Genomic DNA, 10842 nt, shown 5'->3' on the forward strand with positions numbered 1-10842 from the left:
ACCCCACATTTCCCTTCTGTGCTGCCATAAGAGAGGTTCCCCATGAGGGCTCCACCCCTGCAGAAAAGCTTCTTCCTGGACATCCAGATGTTTCCCTACATCCTCTGAAATGTAGGCAGAGGTTCCCAACCCTCAATTTTTGATTTCTGTGCATTTGAAAGCTCAACACCACATGGAAACTGCCAAGGTTTGGAGCTTGCACTCCCTGAAGCCACTGCCTAAGCTGTACCTTGGCCACTTTTAGCCATGGCTAGAGTGGCTGGGACACAGTCTCTGTGCTGCACACAGTACGGGGGCCCTGGGCCTGGCCCACGCAACCATTTTTTCCTCTTAGGCCTTAAGGCCTGTAATGGGAGGGGCTGCCTCAAAGGTCACTGATACACCTTGGAGGAATTTTCCCCACTGTTTTGGTGATTAACACTTGGTCTTCTCATTACTTATGCACATTTCTGCAGCCAACTTGAATTTCTTCTGAGAAAATGGGTTTTTCTTTTTTAGCACATCATCAGGTTGCAAATTTTCTGAACTTTTATCCTCTCTTTACCTTTTAAAACTGAATGTTTTTAACAGCACCCAAGTCACCTCTTGAATGCTTTGCCATGCAGAAATTTTTTCTTCCAGATATCCAAGATTATCTTCCTCAAGTTCAAAGTTCTGAAACAGGAGTTAAAAGAAATTAGAGTGTGTAAGCAGAAACTCAGTTGTATGTAAGAAAACCCAACTCCCCCTGAGAAAAAGAAAGGGCCGGAGTCCTTTAAAAAATTAACTGCCTGTTTTTCTGTGACTAGTGAGTCTTATCTCTCTTCCCTTCCCAGGCATTGTGAAGACCTTGTTTCTCTAGCTGTGCAGCTGCAAGGTTGCTAAACAGATAAACTGAAGTGGCAAAACATGTTATTCCCTGAAAAGTAAGAAATGATGTAATGCATGTCTCAATTGAATAACTGCCTTTGTTTCTCACTTCTGTAGCATGCAGCCCCCCTCCCCCGCACAGATCTCCGCCTCCACCACAAAATGCTTAAAAGGTAACTTAACTCTTTGTTCGGAGATCATTTCTTTGGATGCTAACCTGACTGGGCCGGTGAACCTAAATAATTAATAAATATCATATCCTCCTGAACCCCATCAGTCTCTCTAATTCCTTAAAGATCCCATAACATTTTCTGGTGGCCCATATGGGGATTGGAGATGACAGACTTACTGTCTCCTTTGCTTATGGGACTAGAGCTCTGGGGATCTGGGGAGACCCAAAACCCAAGGCATGCCACAGGGGAGCTTCACCCGAATGGAGACTGGCTCTCCCCATGTCCCAGCACCCTGCTTGGCAGCACAATGGAATGGGGATACAGGATGATACTGGCACTTCAGGAACTACAGCAAGGAGCAAGGGCCCGAGGCAGGGAAGCCCATCCCATAAGGATGAAGGGGAGTTTGATCACCTCCTGGGGAACTACCACTAATCCAACCCAGAGCCACTGGGGGCAGCAAGAGTGACTTGCAAATTTGGATGAACCTCGTGTTCCTAGTAACAAAGTGAAAGTGGTTCACTGGATCTGAAGACAGGAACTAGGAAAGGGGAGGTGTGTGAGAGTATGTGAAAGAGATGGTATTGGGAGAGGCCAATGTGGGGAGTCACGTGGGGAGGCACAGATCCCTTAGCATGGGTTGTGTGCTCCAAGGAGTGTGTGTGTGGGAATCAGACCTAGAACACTGCGTACAGATGATAGGATCAGCTCTGCAGCTGCAGCAGACTGTGACAGGGTAAAGCATGTTCCTGGCTAAGCAATGTCCAAAACTCCCATAATAAGACATGGTCTGGTGGATCCGAGAGTGAAAATGAGAGTGAAAATGTGCCACAAGGGAAGAAATGGGTGGAAAGTTGTCAAAACCAACTCCTTTGGAGTGCATGATAAATAATTTTAAAAAAGGAATTACAGGTGATTATGGAATGAAACATAATGCTCAAAAGTTAAGGACATACTGTAAGATACATTGGCCTGCTTTCAATGTGGGGTGGCCTTCTGAAGGTATAATAGACAGAGAATTAATTGGTCATGTGTTTAAGGTGGTTACTGGAGTTGGAGGACAACCAGGATACATGGACCAGTTTCTCTATATACACTCTTTGCTCAATGTGGAACAAATATGCCCCAAGTAGTTATAGCCCTGCCTAGAGGATATTGCAAGGCATTAGTGACTCGAGCAGCCCAACCAAAGAGAGCAGAGGAACCCAAATCCCCTAGTGTCTCCCAGGAAAAGGAATCCCCAAAGCCTCAGCTGAAACCAATTCTTCAGGCCCCACCTGAGGAAAGGGAATGTCCACCCCGATATGTGCTGATCTACCTATCTTTGGCCAGAATAAGGCAGGAGGCAGAGTCAGGAGCAGCATCCAGAGAGTTGGGCTCAGAAAAATGTGAGGTTCAGTCTCTCCCTATCAAGGAACAGAAGCATCCGTTAGAAACAAACAAGGAAGCTGGACAGGGTGATGCAGCTGGGCACCTCTGCTCCAGCTGACCGTGGACTTCGCAGATGCCACTTCGAAAAACCAGAACACAAGTTTATGATGACCAGGGGCTGATACAAGGTGGCCCTATAATTTACATTTATCAGCCTTTCTCCACTACTGATCTCTTAAATTGGAAACAACACACCCCCTCCTATACAGAAAAGCCTCCAGCTCTCATTGATTTAGTGAATTCTAGTATTATGACACATAGCCTGACGTGGCTGGATTGTCAACAATTTTTGCTAACTTTACTTAATACAGAGAAGTGTAGGAGAGTTAAACAGGCAGCTGTCAGCTGGTTAGAAGGGGAAGTCTCAGGGGCCACCCTTGACCCTTGCCAGTTTGCTCAGGAGCGATACCCAAATGAGGACCCTAACTGGGACTCAAATGAGGCAAGGGACATGGAATGGCTGCAGCTATTTAGAAAGGCACTCCCGGGTGGGATAAAAGCAGGAGGAAGAAAGTCAATGAATATGAGTAAAATATCAGAAGTGCACCAAAAGACTGATGAAAGCCCAAGTGCATTCTATGAAATGCACTTGGTGAGGCATATAGGTGTATACTCCAATTATTCCAGAGGCTCCTGAAAACCAAAATATGATAAATATGACCTTTGTTGGGCAAGCTCAGGGAGACATAAGATGAAGCTTCAAAAGCTGGAGGGTTTTGCAGAGAAAAATATTAGTGAACTCCTGGAAATAGCAAATAAAGTATAAATAAACCAGGAGGAAGAGGCAGAGAGAAAGGAAGAAACAAAAACCAGAAATAGGAACAAACAGGCAGCTCAATTTATATCTTCTGCACTAGCAGAAAGTAACCCTGGGCTTGCTAGAGGGTGCAGCTGAGGCAGAGACTGAGGAAGGGGGCAAACAAGACCGAGAGAGGAAAGCCGGTTCAAGTTGGACAGGAACCAATGTGCAAGGTGCAGGCAAATAGGCCACTGGAAAGATGAGGGCCCCAAAAAGGAAAAGGATGGAGATGATGGTCAATAGTCGTTACCTGAATGTGGCATTCGGCTGCTAGTCATGGCGATTCAAGGGCACAACCTGATCTGATCAGCTTAGCAGGGACCAAGAATTTTGAGGATTGAGACAGACCAGCCTCCATCTTTTTAGGCCCCAGGGAGCCTATGGTCGCTATGGAAGTAGGGGGCCAGTTAATGGATTTTTTGTCAATACTGGTGCTGATTTCTCTGTGGTAACTCATCCAGTTAGCCCCCAAAGAAAGAACTGTACCACTATCCTAGGGACTACTGGGGCCAAAGAAAAGACACCTGTTTGCAAATACGGGATATGTGTTATTGGGGGACAAGAAGTGCAGCATGAGTTTCTGTATATGACAAATTGTCCAGTGACCTTTTTGGGGAGAGACCTACTCCAGAAGCTACCGGCACAAATTTCCTTTATACCTGAAGGGACTATGACTCCAGAGTTTGGGAAGTCTAAGGCGGTGGTATTGACGCTGACTGTCCCAACAGCTGAGGAATGGCAGCTCTATGTGTGCCAGAAGGCCACCAGAGCTGGACCTACACAATATGTGGGGGATGCTTTTCAAGGTACCGGGTGTATGGGCCAGGGATAACCCCCTAGGACTTGCTTCAAACAGAACTCCGGTGGTAGTAGAGCTTAACCCTCATGCTGCCCCTCTATGAGTCTGTCAATACCCACTACCCAGAGAGGCAATTGATGGAATAACAAAGCATTTAAATCTACTTGATAAGCATGGGATTGTAGTAAAATACAAGTCCTCATGAAATACTCCTCTGTTATCCATGAGCAAACCAAATGGGGAGTACAGGCCAGTGCAGGATCTCTGGGCAGTAAACAAAGCCACTGTCACTATTCATGCCATAGTGCCCAACCCATACACAATGCTGGGACAGATTCCTGCTGATGTCACTTGGTTCATGTGTCTGGACTTAAAGGATACCTTCTTTTGTTTGAGGCTTGCTCCCCAAAGTCAGCCTATATTTGCTTTCCAGTGGAGAACATTGCAATATAACTGGACAAGGCTGCTGCAAAGATTTAAGAATTCTACCATTTTTGAGGCAGCCTTGGCTACAGATCTTGAGGCTTATGCGACACCTATGGTCAGTTTTGTGCTATTACAATACATTGATGACTTATTTGCTGCCCCCATGAGGGAATAATGCCTCCAAGGAACAGAGAAGCTTCTTCACCTGCTATGTGAAGCTGCCTATAAAGTGTCCAGGGACAAGGCACAAGTCTGTTTTTGAGAGGTTGGATATCTAGGATTCACGGTATCCCAAGGCCAGCACAAGCTTGGAAGTGCACACAAGGAAGCTGTATGTGCATTGCCTACCCCAGTTACAAAGGACATTGGTGTCCTTTGCAATGAATGACAGCCACCTTCTCCGGAACCCATATGGCTCCTAATAGTTGTAAAATTTCCTCTTTATTTTTTATTTCTTTTCCTTCAGTAGTCAAGTTCTCTCTCTTTGTTTATCACCCCATGGGTGACAAGTCAGGGAATTTCTAGGTGCTGTGGGATTCTGCTGAATCTGGATTCCATGCTTCACTCTTATAGTGAGGCCCTTACATGAGGCTACCAAAAAGGGGAGAGCCTCTCCTATGGGAAAAGAAACAGGAAAAGGCCTTCAAGAATATAAAGGAAGCTCTCATCCAGGCCCCAGCACTAGGGTTGCCAGATGTAAAAAAGCCCTTCTTTTTGTATATGGATGAACGAAAGTGAATGGCAGTCAGAGTCAACTCAGTTGCTGGGCTCTTGGCATCAGCCAGTAGCATATTTATCCAAAAGGCTGGACTTAGTGACCTTAGGTTGGCCCCACTGCCTTGAGACATTGGCAGCGACTGCAATCCTTATAGAAGATGTCAACAAGCTAGCCCTAGGTCAGAAGTTAATACTTTGGATGCCACATGCTGTGGTCACTTTAATGAAGCAAAGAGGACATTGTTGGTCAGCCAACTAAAGAATGTTAAAGTATCAAGGACTTCTGTGTGAAAATCCCCAGATAACACTAGAGACTGTAAATACCTTGAACCCAGCTACCTTGCTGCCTGTGGAGGAACTCGATTGGAAGGATGGTAGATTGCTTTACTGCTGGCAGGACCTTCCCCACTGTTGCATAAATACGTGGATAAAGTGTTCTCTAGCTGGGAAGACCTCAGAGATACCCACTTGGAGAACCCAGTTGTTGAATACTTCACTGATGGTAGCAGTTTCATAACAGATGGCGTGTGATATGCAGGGCATGCAGTAGTAACCCAACACTCAGTGGTTGAGGCTCAAGCCTTACCTTCTGGGACTTCTACTTAGAAGGCTGAATTAACAGCATTAACCAGAGCATTGTTACTGGCCAAGGGGAAGAAAGCAAACATATATACTGACTCTAAATACGCTTTTGCAACTCTGCACACCCAGGGGGTGATATACAAAGAGAGAGAACTTGACTACTGAAGAAAAAGAAATAAAAAAATAAAGAGGAAATTCTACAACTCTTAGAAGCCATATGGGCTCTGGAGAAGGTGGCTGTCATTCATTGCAAAGGACACCAAATTGGGAAAAGCTATGAGGCACAGACAACAGAAAGGCGGATCTAGAGGCTAGACAGGCAGCAACAAGCAAAGTTTTACCTGAAGAAAGAACTCTAGCAATGCCTCTCCTTGTAGAGCCTCCTTTGTCGGAGGTACCCAATTACTCTTCAAGTGAAAAGTTTGGTTTGGTCAGGAGGAAGGGCAATATATTAGAGGTGGATGGTGACTGTTGTCTGATGGGAGGCTAGCCATCCCAGAGACAGTAGCCCCAAGCTTTGTGAAGCAGATCCATCAAGGAACACACAGGGGAAGGAGGGCCCTAGAGGCTTTAATACGTCGACACTTCTATGTGCCACAGCTCTCTGCCATCACCCATGCTGTTTGCAAAAAATGTCTATCTTGTGCCCAGAATAATCCAAAACAAGGACTTACTCAACCTCTAGGAATTCAGGAAATGGGAGCTGTGCCTTGTGAGAACTTGCTTATAGACTCTACCAAGTTGCCTTGAGCCGGAGGTTACCAGTATATGCTAGTGTTTATTTGCACCTTCTCTGGGTGGGTTGGGAGGCCTTCCCCACCTAGACTGAAAAGGCATGAGAAGTAACAAAGGTGCTTCTAAAAGATCTTATACCAAGGTTTGGATTGCCTTTAACCCTAGGATCAGACAATGGTCCTACATTTGTGGCAGAAGTACTACAATAGCTAGCTCAACTTTTAAAGATCAAATGGAAACTGCACACAGCCCACTGACCATAGAGTTCAGGGAAGGTGGAATGGATGAACCAGACACTCAAATAGCTACTAAAAAAGTTTTGCCAGGAAACTCACTTAAGGTGGCATCAGGTCTTGCTCACGGTCCTCTTCCAGGTCAGGGGTACACCTACAAAACAAACTGGATATTCACCCTGTGAAGTTTTGTTCAGAAGGCCACCCCAATCATTAAACAAATTAGAGGTGATTTAAAGGGGTTAGGAGAGCTAACCCTTAGAAGACAGATGCAGGCTTTGGGACTGACAATGCAGGAGTTGCAAGGCTGGGTAAATGAAAGGATACCTATAAGTCTAACAGACTCAGTGCATCCACATAAGCTGGGGGACTCTATCTGGGTTAAAAGATGGAATCCAACAACTCTGGGGCCTTTATGGGATGGGACCCGTATTGTGATCCCACTGCTGTTAAAGTTGCAGGTCTCACATCTTGGATTCACCACAGCTGGCTGAAACCAGCGACAGCAGTGACTCCCAACCTCTACCAGTGGACTAGTCAAGACCCAGATCACCCCACCCAAATAGTCCTACGGTGAAACCCAACTACTGGTAAGAAGGACAACTGCCCTGCTCTGACCACACCAGTGGATGATCAGTGTACACATGGCTGAAGCTTGAGGATCCTACAAGCTCTGCTCTAGTCACATCCCAGAAGCGGACTAGTCTACACATAGTCGAAGCTAAGAGGATCCTCTCTGGATAAGTAAATGTGGATACAATTTATAAGCCTAGCTATAATTCTGTCAAGAGTGATTGTTCTGTTGTCATGTTATTACTGCAAATGGTGCAAATATCTATGCCCAGAGGAAGGTTTGTCATGCCCATGTGTAGTGTAAGCATGTTTCTATTACATACACTATGTTGTTATCATTTCTGCCTATATTGAAAGAAGAGAAATCTCTAGAAGGATGCTCACACTGTGTACACACTACCTGAGTAAGGAATACCACAGTTAAAACTCTACTGTACTATACCTACTATGAATGTACAGGAACCAATTTAGGAATCTGCACATCCAACTAGACCACCTAATCAATCTGTGACACAGGAAATAGTCAGCTATATGTATGTTCTGATCCTAAGCTCTTACCCTATGAATTCTGGTTTGAGATATATATTAAATCATAGGGAGAAAAAGGAGAGTTTATAGCTCAAACCAAAAAAACCCCTTCCTCCTACAAAGGGCCTATTTCCTTGTACTTTGATGCCTGCCATGCCACGTATGTTCATAATCCTAAAAAACCAGAGGCAGTCTGCAATGGTTTGACGCGAGCAGCAGCAGTCCTAAACATCTGTGTGGAGAACCACAAATCGGTTGCCCAGACCAACATTCAGTGGTCTTCGCTAACACAGCTCCAACACATATTCAGGAAGGACTGCTCTGCTAAGTAGCATATCAACCAAACCAGATTGTAAGACAAGGATATGCAATCATTTAAATTTTACTATGTTAAAGCCAGGTCTATAGGACAGATAGCACTTTTTGGTCTACAGGACAGACAGCATTATTACAAGTTGATAGACAAGGAGCAGGCCATGGAGTTCCATTACTAATTGTCAAAAAGACTAGCAGAACTCAAATGCATCCAACCCAGCAATTCCCAGTCCATAAGTCATTCTATAAGCATTTTGATCAGTCAGTGCACAAGCTTCCTCCATCAACAAAAAACTTATTTTCTCAACTAGCTGAAAACAGCTGGCAGCTTAGGGATTTCCCCATGCTATGTATGTGGAGGAACTAATATGGGGGACCAGTGGCAATGGGAGACAAAGGAATTAATGCCACAAGATAACTTCACTTCACCTAACCCTACCAGTGAACCAACAGCCTCAGCCAGTGTTCGGTTGTTAAAAACCTTCATAATTGAAAAGTACTGTATCGCCTGATGGGGAAGGGCTTTCACTGAGGCAGTAGGAGAAACAACCCTCATAGGGCAACAGTATTATGATGAGACTAAAAACAAAACGTAATGGAGAAATTCCCAGAATAACTCCTACTTACCAGATCCAAGGACTTTCTCTTGATTCTCTACTCTAATCTACTCTGGGCATCAGATAGAGGCTCCAACTGCTTGGAAAGCACCCTCTAGCCTATATGGGATCTGTGGAGCATGGGCATATGGGCAACTGCTGGCTAAATGGACAGGGGCATGTGTGTTAGGAACAATCAAGCCATCCTTCTTTCTAATTCCTCTAAAGTAAGGGGCACTCAGGATATCCAGTTTATGATAAAAATAAAAGAAGTACTAGAAGAAGCATAATCACAAAAATAGACACAAATATCAAAGATGTGGACATAGGAGACTGGAAAGATAATGAATGGCCTCCTGAAATAATCATTAAATACTATGGGCCAGCTACCTGGGTGCAAGATGGGTCATGGGGGTATCACACCCCAATCTATATGCTCAACCACATCATAAGCTTGCAGACACTCCTAGAAATTATAACCAATGAAACATCAAGGGCGCTAGATTTATTGGCAATACAAGCAACACAGATGAGAAATGCTATATATCAAAATAGATTGGCTTTAGATAACCTTTTAGACTTCGAAGGACAAGTGTGTGGAAAATTTAATTTAACCAACTGTTGCCTAGAAATCGATGATAATGGCTGAGGTGTCCCGGAAATCACAGCTAGAATGTGCAAGTTGGCCCATGTTTCAGTTCAGATTTGGTCCGGGTGGTCCCCTGATTCCTTGTTTGAAGGATGGTTCTCAGCCTTTGGAGGATTCAAAACCCTCACTCATGGGTTCTTGCTTATTCTTGTCATCTGCCTCATGCTTCCTTGCCTTTTACCCCTGTTTATTAGGAGTATTCAGTCAACTATGGAGGCAATAGTGGCTTGACACACTACCACACAGTTGATGGCATTAACCAGATATCAGCCCTGCCAGTAGAAGAAGTTCAGCTCCGCGAGGAGGTGGCAAATAGTAGTGCCTTCTATTAACATCTCTGTTATAAAAAGTTCCAAAGTGGGGAATGAAACAGGAATTAAAAGAAATTAAAGAGTGGGTAAGCAGAAACTCAGCTATATGTAAGAAAACCCAACTCCCCTTGAGAAAGAGAAAGAGCTGGAGTCCTTTAAAAAAATAACTGCCTGTTTTTCTGTGGCTAGTGAGTCTTATCTCTCCTCCCTTCCCAGGCATTGTGAAGACCTGTTTCCCTAGCTGTGCAGCTGCAATGTCACTAGACAGATATACTCAAGTTGCAAAACATGTTTTTCCCTGAAAAGTAAGAAATGATATAATGCGTGTCTCAATTGAATAACTGCCTTTGTTTCTTACTTCTGTAGTATGCTTCTCCCTGCACAGATCTCCCCCCACCATCCCACAAAATGCTTAAAAGGTAACTTAACTCTTTGTTCAGGGCTCAGTCCTTTGGATGTTAATCCATCTGGGCTGGTGCACCTAAATAATTAATAAATATCATATCCTCCTGAACTCCATCAATCTCTAATTCCTTAAAGATCTCACAATAGTTCCACAAATCAGTAGGACAGGGGCAAAATGCCACCAGTCTCTTTCCTTAAACATAGCAAGAATCACCTTTACACCTGTTCTCAACAAGTTTCTTATCTCCATCTGAGACCACCTCAACCCAAATTTCATTGTTCATGTCATTATCAGCATTTTGGTCAAAACCATTCAACAAGTCTCTAGGGAATTGCAAACTTTCCTACATTTTCCTGTCTTCTTCTGAACCCTCTAAATTGTTCCTACCTCTGCTTGTTACCCAGTTCCAAAGTCGCTTCCACGTTTTCAGGTATCTTTTCAGCAGTGCCCCACTCTACTGGTATCAATTTACTGTATTAGTCTGCTTTCATGCTACTGATAAAGGTATACTTGAGACTGGGAGGAAAAGTAGGTTTAATAAACTGACAGTTCTATATGGCTACAGTGGCCTCACAATCATGGTGGGAGGCAAAATACATTTCTTACATACTGGTGGCAAGAGAGAATGACGAAGAAGCAAAAGGGGAAACCCCTTATAAAACCATCAAATCTTGTGAGACTTATTCAATACCACGAGAACAGTATGGGAGAAACCACCTC

The 10842-nt window shown here is 44.3% G+C and overlaps 1 long non-coding RNA gene across 1 annotated transcript; it reads right to left on the bottom strand.

Moving 5' to 3' along the window:
* Nucleotides 1-172: 172 nt before the first annotated feature.
* On the bottom strand, nt 173-10450 carry LOC117074919. Its single transcript, XR_004433786.1, has 3 exons — nt 10440-10450; nt 2647-2651; nt 173-271 (listed from the first exon to the last, which is right to left on the bottom strand). It is a non-coding gene; the product is annotated as an uncharacterized LOC117074919 (long non-coding RNA).
* Between the last annotated feature and the right edge of the window lie 392 nt (nt 10451-10842).

The sequence above is a fragment of the Trachypithecus francoisi genome, unplaced genomic scaffold (genome assembly GCF_009764315.1).
Source record: "Trachypithecus francoisi isolate TF-2019V2 unplaced genomic scaffold, Tfra_2.0 Contig00180, whole genome shotgun sequence".
Classification (NCBI taxonomy): domain Eukaryota; kingdom Metazoa; phylum Chordata; class Mammalia; order Primates; family Cercopithecidae; genus Trachypithecus; species Trachypithecus francoisi.